Genomic DNA, 10,020 nt, shown 5'->3' on the forward strand with positions numbered 1-10,020 from the left:
GATCTCATGTTCTAAATAGTGTAGACTTAGAGAGGATATTGAATTAATTTCGTCGACCGAAAATGTCTATTTTTAATAATGTTACGGACAACTAGCTGAAGCACAACACATTCTAATGTTTAATTATTTTTAGAAGTCTGTTGGATTTAGAAGTCTGTTTTTAAAAGACACGGTAGCTTCTAGTAGTAACACTACAAGAGGACAAAATATCTAATATTCCTGTTGCTGTTTCTATTTATCCGTTGTCTCGATCTATCATTTGATGAATCAAATTCTTAAATCGCCTGCAGGCATCGTGTTTTAGCATTATCTGTACAGGACTGGATATGGTTATGTCAAGAACGTAGCAGAAGTTAAACCGACTCCAGATTAGGTAGCTGAATTTACTCTTCCGTTTAATTTATCAAAATCCTTTTATTTGTTTCAATGTTCCAACATCTTTTTAAGTGGTCATGTTCATTATTTTCTTGAGAATTTTCCTCAGTCTGCAAAATGTGATTAAAAATACATTTACAAATATATATATATCTATATCTCCTTAAAACCAGTTGGGTTAATGGTTATAACTGACGGCCACCGTCAATGGTCATGGGGAAGATGTTCTGAGCTATTTTAAAAATGAAGAGTTCTAAATTTGGAAATCCATTCAGTAAACTCGGAGAAATAATCTATTTTGGATATATTCTACTCTCTGATAACCCGGTGTTGACCAGGTATTTATGTATAGGGGGAAAACATCCGGACCAAATGTAATTTCTAATGTTGGACTTTCCCCCTTACCAGAGGGAGCCCCCTTGTGGAGTACTGTGAAGCCGTTGCCATGGCAACTCCACTGCGCTGTACAGTAGAAGCCATTTTAAGGCACAACAGGCTGTATCTTAACAGAAGACACACCCTGAGGAGTTTTAGGGGTGTCTTACCCCCCACAGTATTTGTTTCCAGAGAGTAAGTCATCTGTGTACCAAGTTTGGTTGAAATTGCTCGAGGCGTTCCAGAGTTATGCTGGAACATACACATACACACAGCGATAGCTAGATAGATAGATAGATAGATAGATAGATGATAGATAGATAGATAGATAGATAGATAGATAGATAGATGATAGATAGATAGATAGATAGATAGATAGATAGATAGATAGATAGATAGATAGATAGATAGATAGATAGATAGATGATAGATAGATAGATAATCATGTCAAATGGAAGCTATCTTCTTAAGCAGAGAAATGTAAGATATTTTTTTTTGAAGCACGTCTACAAGAGATGGAATTTCTCCCATATAGAAAATGGGTGTTGGACTAGAAAGAATTGAGATGTTAGATCCAGATATTTGCTGACTTTAAATAAGCAAAGATTATCAAGCAGTTTCATCCCCTAATCCTCTTTGTTGCTCTTCTCTGCCCTCTTTCTAGAGTCTCAATATCTTTTCTACATTGTGGCGACCAAAACTGGACGCCGTATTCCAAGTGCATCCTTCCCAAGGCGTTACAAAGTGGTATTAAACACTTGACATGATCTTGATTCTATCCCTCTTGTTTGTGCAGCCTAGAACTGTGTTGGCTTTTTTGGCAGCTGCTGCACACGGCTGGCTCCTATTTCAACGGTTGTCCACTCGGACTCCAAGATCCCTCTCCCTGTTGCTACTATTGAGCCAGGTACCACCTATATTGTACCTGCGCATTTCGTTTTTCTGGCCCAAACGAACTTTTGCAGATAATTTTTTTTTCTACAGCTTGTGTGACTTTCAGTGGAACTGCTTCTATCTCTGATCACCCTTCCATGTATACCCTTGTTTTGAAAATCTTAAGTCAGGTTTTTTATTTTTCCAGTGTGGTGTCAATTCCCATGGGTTGACCAGCATATTCCAGGGTCTGCCTCTAACTGGAAGACCTCAAGCTTATGTACAGGAAACCGAGAGAGATAATAAAATCAGACGTCAGAAAGAATGTATTAGAGTTTTATTTTGCTATGAAGATTACAGACCTGAGAAGCACTTTAAACCCCCCTCCTCTTTTGTCTCTTCTCTGGATGCATCTCTGGCCAGAAATAGGTAGGTACAATATGTGCTTTTTCAAGTGGCAACCGGACTTTGATTTTCCCTGAAGACCTTTCGCTTCTCATCCAAGAAGCTTCTTCAGTTCGGTTCCACCACAAAACCGCGGAGGACAAAATCGCGCTCGACGAAAGCGCGCATTTGACGTCATCACTGCGCGACGAAAACATCGCGCTGTGATCGAAAAATGTAAAAATAAAGTGAAAACCTTACCCTAATCCCCCCAAACCTAACCCTAAACCTAACCCTTAACCTAACCCTAAATCTAACCCTAAACGTAACCCTTAACCTAACGCTAAACCTAACGCTAAACCTTAACCTAACACTAAACGTAACCCTAACCCTTAACCTAACCCTAAACCTAACCCTAAACCTAACCCTTACCTTTATGTGAATCGGCTTGCTTTAATTTTATTTTTATTTCAATTTTTAATTTTTTTCGTCGCACTGTGATGACGTCAAATGCGCGCTTTCGTCGAGCTCGATTTTGTCCTCCGCGGTTTTGACGGGTCACGCTTCAGTTCTGACTCACTTCTGATTCTGACTTCGATCAGAACCGGAAGAAGCTTCTTGGATGAGAAGCGAAACGACTTCAAGTCCAGTTGCCTTTTGAAAAAGGACTTTTGGGGACAACCCTAAGATGGATGATTGAGAACCTCCATAGATATATGTGCTTAATGAGTTGTTTTTTGTTTTTTTTTAAGTGTGGTATTGCGGGTAAATTTTACAGCTTAAATGTAGCTACAGATTATAAGAAGATTCGGAAGATTCTTCAGGTTTAAGCAAGTCGCATTTTTGCTGTTTGAAAAATATGATTTCCTAACACTTCATCATCGCCTTGTGTACAGTTTTCATTTGGCTTGGTCTACAGGAATGGCTTGAATCGCAACGTGTCGAAAATTGACAAAACTGTACATTGGGGGGCGAATGGTTTTGTTTCGATAAAACGGTGTAGATTTAACATAGGAATCTATAAGGCAGTTATTTTGTTCTGGTTATTTTCTCATCCACAAGAGATTTATTTTTTAATGTGCCAATAATCCTCACTGTGGTGTTTTTGTAACCAAGTGCTATTGTTCAAAAGTACTGTATATGAAACTATTTTAGCCACCAAATTTGTTAGTATATATATATATTTCCTAATCTTAACTTCTATCAAGGCGGTAAAAAAAATCTGTGTCAGAAACTAGTTTATATCAAACCTTTTTTTTTGTATGTGCTAAATATCTAATTATCAAGAACCGGGCATGTGTGCTGAGCATACTTACTTCCTTTTGATTCCTTCCCTCCAAAAAATAAAAATAAAAATGAGTATATAGACATTTTGTGGGGGGTTAATTTCGTGTAACGTACCAAGAGGAAGATTAGAAAGCTGAATAAGGACTGTTCAAGATTGAGCACGATGCTTTTAAAAAAATCATTTTATGTAGAAAAATGGATACCAAGACATTACAGACTGGGACCACCGTTTAAAGCAGTGATTCTCAACTTTTCATCCCCATGATCGCCTTTAAATAACTTTTATGGCCAAGAAACGAGGCCACGGATACCCAAGACTTACCGTATTTTTCAGAATATAAGACGCACTCCCCTCCCCTTAAAAGAAGGTTGAAATTTGGGTGCGTTTTATACACCAAATGTAGCCAAAAATGCGAGGCACGGAGGAGGCAATGGTCTGTGGCAATCCCTGCAGCCTGGAACAGCTGATTGGGGGTATTCCGGGAGGCCGATCCACCCACCAATCAGGGGTATTCCGGGAGGCCGATCCACCCACCAATCAGCTGTTCATGCTGAATCAGGCTGCAACCACATTCAGAAACCCAGCACAAGTAACTGATTCAGCAGGATTCAATAACTTCTCTTTATCTATAATATAACACATTAAGTAAATATACAATACCTAAAGAAGGTTTTCCAACGTGGTAGTTCAGCAGAGGAGGAGTTTCACTTTCAGTTTTAGTTTCAGATACCAGCACAGCATGCAGCTTTAGTACAGAACAAGCCACGGCCAGGCTCCTCGCTGTCTCCTTCCTTGTTGCTCACACAGCAAATACTGTTTGTTTCCAAACAGCCCTCAACTCTCTCACACAATGACAGGATGCTAGCCGGATGAATACCATGGATGCTGGTAGGCAAAGGCAGATTTTTTTTTTCTTATTTTCCTCCCCAAAAACTAAGGTGCGTTTTATACTCCGGTGCATCTTATTAGTCTGAAAAATACGGTAACTCAAGATTTAAATCATCACATTTCTTCAAGTCTTACACGGATACTCCCGTGACGACAGCGTGCCCCTCCGCAGGGGTCCACAGATCACAGGCCGCGATTCACTGACTTCAAAGTACATTTCCTTACATAAAGCCATTCTGAAATTATAGTGTCCAGAAACCGTTTTATCACGTCATGAAATTACACATAGGTGTAATTTTAGAGACTTTGACTGATGAGACGGAGATGGCAAAAGGACAAGGAACTTGTTACTTGCCATTTTAGCAAGACCTGAGATTTGCCGTGGGTTTCCTTTTTCAACCTTTTAACACATGCCATTTTATTTTTCCAGCAACCAAGCCTATCATGTATTAAAAAAAAAAAAGTGGTGTGTTTTATTTTATTTTATTTGGAAAATGTAGTGATCTGAAGTTGACTGTTTTTATGTTCAAACTGCTTTTTGGACCACTGGGTCTTTCTCTCTGTATGTATGTAAAGATAAATATCTTTTAAAAACGGTCTGACGATAGTAACACGAACAAAATAAAAGATAAATTGATTACACAATGTTTTGTGGCGTTTTTTTTGTATGCCAGGGACAGTTTGAGTTTTTGAACTTTGAATGTTGTTAAGTCGAACGTCGTGTTTGTATGTCGCAAAGAAGTGCTACTGAGATGAAATGCACAAGGAACGCAGGACCAACTGTGTAATTGTTTGATTCCAGATCTGATCTGATCTGATCTGATTTTATTTATTTATTTATTTATTTATTTATTTATTTATTTATTTATTTATTTATTAGACTTATATACCGCTTCATAGGGCTTTCAGCCCTCTCTAAGCGGTTTTACAAAAATGTTTTAGCAAATTGAGTCAGCAACTTGCCCCCACAGTCCGGGTCCTCATTTCACCCACCTCGGAAGGATGGAAGGCTGAGTCGACGGTGAGATTTGAACCGCTGAACTGCAGATCACAGTCAGCTAAAGTGGCCTGCAGTACTGCACCCTAACCACTGCGCCACCTCGGCTCCCTATCTTTTATCTTTTAAAAATGGCACCTGTCTTGTGAATTCCTCATCTGCCGTAGACTTTGATATTTCCATTATTTCCTGAATGTTACCGAGGACACACAAATGGCTAAATCTTCTGCCTGGAAGATCATTCCGATTATTATTCTGTTGTCCCTCTCAGTAGGACTCTGCCATCATCACTTAATGAGTTTTCACACGAGGAGTGACCCCCCCTCCCCGCTTTGTGTGCAAACGGGAAAGATTTTATAATTAAAGATTATGTAAACATAACCACAGCGGTGCAAGCGATTTGCTTAGAAGTCCGACCCAGGGGAGAGTATTCACTTATCTTCCCTACCGGTTCGCAAATGTGAGTGCGTGCGGATGCACTCAGCCTTCTGCGCATGCACTTTGGCTTGGAAACTTAAAACGGGAGGTCATAGAGCCGGGGCAGGTGGGCGAGCCCACCCATGATTTCCGCTACCGGTTCAACTGAACCGGGTCCTAACTTGCAGAATACCACCTCTGAGTCCGACACAGAAATCTCACATGCTGCAGGCTGCTGGTTTTCAAATATATATCTTGGTTGGTGTCTCTGCGTGTTGTGGCCCGCAGAGCTGGTAGCAGATTCGGACAGTGAGGAGGTTGGGGAGGAACATGGGCCAGTCCTGGAGTCTGGGGAAGGCTCTGATGAGGGCTCTGTGTCGGAGGCAGAGAGGGGGCCAGAGCCATATGCCAGTTATCAGCTGCCTTCAGAGTCAGACATCAGTGAGGCAGAAGAACAGCTGGAGCCTGTTCCCAGTGTGCGCATGTGCCAGACAAAGGGAAAGGCTAAAGAACAGGGGTCCACTTGGGAGTAAGGCCATAAGTGGACGATGAATGGCCCCTCCCAGAGGATATAAAAGAGGAGCGAAAGGGGAGTGGAGTTTTCAGGAGACAATTAGTTCAATTCATTCGGGTGAAGATCTGTTCCTGACTTCTTGCCAAGGAATTGCTGCTACAGCGTGGAGTTTGGAAGATATCAGCCTGGCAGCTCTCCAAGCTTGATAAAGGCCTGTAGTTGTGAAATCTCTTGAAAGACTGTTGGCCGGGACTTTGCTGGAGAGGAATTCACTTTAAACTAAATGAAAGGGGTTTTATCGGGACGAGGTGTCCGCTTCGTGCTTTTGGGGAGCCTAGGTTAGAACATCCATCTTGAAAAGCAGTAAATGTGTGTGTGGGATGGTGGTGGTGTTTCATTCTATCATTTGCATATCTTTAATGAAGGCAGACAAGTCCCTGTAGCGTAGAGGAAAGGTGTTGCTTGCAAAAAAAAAATCCAATTTAATAACTAGCTGGATGGAGAAAGCAGAAAGCAGTAGACCAAAGTCTCCTAGGAAACAAACCCTGGATTTGCTGTTATCTTCAAATAGGCTTGTAAAGTTGGTCTCTCCTAGTAGTGCATAAAGAGAGAAAGGTTGATGGGAGATAGAAGCCTGTGGTTGCAAATGTTGGATGATCAAATAACGAAGATAAATCTTCCATCTAAAAGCATCTGAACAAAAATAGTTTCTTCCCTTTATTTTCTTCCCCCAATTACTGAATGTTATCTGTTGTGGCCCAGCAGGAGCCGTTGGAGCTGCCACCAGACTCCGACAGCGAGGGGCCCTATGAGTCAGCTCTGGGGGATGTGGAGGACCCTGGACAGGGTTCCGACTCCGAGCAGGGCGCAGAGGGGCTGGTTGGCCACCAGGAGGCGCCTGAGCCTTGGACCAGTGGGGAGGAGACAAGGGAGTGTGATCCGGACGTCAGCAGTGGGGAGGAGCCAAGGGAGTTGTTCCTAGATGCCCGGCACCAGAGACCTAATAGGCGTAAGGAACAATTATGCAATTACAGGAGGTAATTGCACTCAGCTGGTGCTAATTAGGCTCCTCTCCAGACTATAAAAGGACTGCTTGTGCACACGCCCCTCTTGCAGAAGTCAACGCAGGAACTAATGTCAGAGAACATTTTTGTGAGCTTGGCAGGCTGGATTGCTGCCACGGCGTATCTGTGCTGGATTGCTGCCCAAGCTTGTCTGTGCCGGTTTGCTGCCAAGAACCTGTCTGTCTGTTAATTAAATGCCATAACTTATCTTTGGCTCAGAGTGTGTGTTGGTGTGGGATGAGGGGGGTCAGAACAGTTATCTATATCTATAAAAGGCAAATATCACACGCTCATCACGAAATCTCCAGAACCATAAAGTCTACAAATCGAAATTTGGCACGTATGTTCCTCTTGGCTTCTAGGTGCTCGCTAATGAAGGATTTTTCAAAATGACCATCAGATCATTAGTATTTCTTATACAGTAATTAACATGCTCTGATGCTAAGGAGTTCTACTCCCCCTCCCCACATGAAAAGAACACTGTTCCAACTGCCAGTTGTCTTATATTAACACGCTCTGATGCTAAGGAGTTAGACATTCTACTCCCCCTGCCCACCTGAAAAGAACTCTGTTCCAACTGCCAGTTACTTCATATTCCATTGCCTCAGTTCAAGCTGACAGACGTTCCACTCCGTCACTCAGGAGCGGTCTGGGGCTCCTTACAGTAATAAACGTCAGTACCTCACCAAAATGTCTATGCCTTCCACCTATGGAACTGCTTCCGGACTCAAGGCGATGGGAGCGATATTCCCTTATGTGTTTCAATCACCGACCACCACTGAGCAAACGGATTGTGAACTGAATTTCTCCCGCGTAGCCCGATCACATAGTTTTGTTGCGAAGGACGGGTATCCAGCTAGTCACATATACAATAGAAAGATTCATATCTCCATAAGAGGGAGAAAGCCCTGGATAGTCACGTTTGCCAATATTATAAAACATTTAGGAAACAATCAGCAGCGTAAGTACTGCTGAGCAAGCCTGAACGATTCCCACGGGCCATTTCCACAGATAGGAACACAACCACTGCTACCCAAACACCAACGGGCAGGCAGCTCTGTGTGAAATGCAGCTCATAACTAGCTTGGATGTCCAAATAATGTATCTGGGCCAAGTGACATATTACAAAGAGGCCTTGTTGTCATATTGTTTCCCCCCTTTGAAGGATACTCCGACTGGTGGTCTGCAGAAAAAATATTTTTGCATTTTTTATATTGCACTAAATCAGGAGTCCTCAAACTATGGCCCCAGGGACGGATACGTGCAATTTCATTTCATTTTTCATTTTGCTTTATTTGTATGCTGCCCTTTTCCCTGAAAGGGACTCAGGGCGGCTCACAACTCAAGGGAGGGGAAAAACAGACAAGTTACAAAACATAAAAACCATACACAATTAAAAAGCACAACAATCATACCATTCGAAGTGGGGCTGCAAGTCTTTAGCCCCAGGCCTGTCGGAACAGCCAGGTTTTAAGGACTATGCGGAAGGCCTGGAGGGTGGTGAGGGTACGAATCTCCACGGGTAGCTCGTTCCAGAGGGTCGGAGCAGCCACAGAGAAGGCCCTCCTCCGGGTAGTCGCCAGTCGACACTGGCCGGCTGATGGAATTCGGAGGAGGCCTAGTCTGTGGGATCTTATTGGTCTAGTGGAGGTAATTGGCAGTAGGCGGTCTCTCAAGTACCCAGATCCAATACCATGAAGGGCTTTGTAGGTGACGACTAGCACCTTGAAGCGTACCCGGAGATCAACAGGCAGCCAGTGCAGCTCGCGGAGGATAGGTGTTACGTGGGTGAATCGAGGCGCACCCACGATCGCTATGAACTATGAACTATGAATGAACTATGTTTATTGTCTGCCTGATGTGGTGCTATTCACATTTTTCTTCTTCTCTCTTTTGCTATTTTACTTTCTGTTGCCACGTTCACAGATAGACTTCTCGCTGTTCTGTGATTTGAAATAGTCCTAGAAACGTTAATGAAAAAATCGCTCTTAAGATACTAATAGTTCACAAACTGGCACACAAACACACACACACACACACCACTGAGGGCAGCTACTACTTCAAAGCCCTTGTGGTGGCATTTGGTGAGTGAATAGGTAAGGGGCACAATTGCCTTCCCTTGTATTTTAGGAAGCACAAATCTTTTGAAATCGCCAGCACAGCTGACGAGAGAGCGTGTGTGAATGTGAATGTGCCCTGCAAATCTCATCATCTTGCAAGCAAATCGAATTTCAGAAAAAAGATTATTTAGTTAGGTGGCTTCCTGCTGGAGAATGATTCTGTATACGAGGAACTTTCCTTCCCCAAATTGTATCACTGAGCACTGACAAACTCTTGTGCCCCGTATTTGCCTTTTAAAAAAAAATTTGATAACACGCCTGGAAGAACAAGAGGTATTGTTTTAAAGAGCTTTTGGGTCATGCGTTTCCTTCTTTTTATGTTAAAATCTGGAGATATAAGATACACAATGGAGCCCAGAATTTCTGTTGCTAAGTGAGACAGTTGTTAGGTGAGGTTTGGCCCGTTTTACGACCTTTGTTGCTACAGTGATTAAGTGAATTACTACAGTTTGCAATAGAATAGAACAGAATAGAACAGAACAGTATATAGAATTGAATAGAATAGAAAGTAGATTAGAGTAGAATCGAAAATAGAATTCATAATAGAATAGAATATAGAATAGAATAAAAAACAGAATAGAATAGGAATAGAAATAGGAATTGAATAGAATAAGAATAGAGTTGGAAGGGACCTTGGAGGTCTTCTAGTCCAACCCCCTGCCTAGGCAGAAATCCCTACACCCCTTCAGACAAATGATTATCCAACATCTTCTTAAAAGCTTCCA

At 42.2% G+C, this 10,020-nt stretch overlaps 1 protein-coding gene and 1 long non-coding RNA gene across 3 annotated transcripts in view; both read left to right on the top strand.

The window, feature by feature from the left end:
• SLC2A13 (solute carrier family 2 member 13) overlaps positions 1–10,020 on the top strand; it is a 141,882-nt gene that overhangs the window by 107,385 nt on the left and 24,477 nt on the right. The gene's annotated exons all lie outside the window — the stretch shown is intronic.
• Positions 1,087–4,828, top strand: LOC148044210 (uncharacterized). Its single transcript, XR_015697633.1, has 2 exons — positions 1,087–3,780; positions 3,816–4,828. It is a non-coding gene; the product is annotated as an uncharacterized LOC148044210 (long non-coding RNA).

Source organism: Thamnophis sirtalis, unplaced genomic scaffold (assembly GCF_051295495.1).
Source record: "Thamnophis sirtalis isolate CommonGarterSnake01/CBP01778 unplaced genomic scaffold, rThaSir2_p1.2 scaffold_9, whole genome shotgun sequence".
Classification (NCBI taxonomy): Eukaryota; Metazoa; Chordata; class Lepidosauria; order Squamata; family Natricidae; genus Thamnophis; species Thamnophis sirtalis.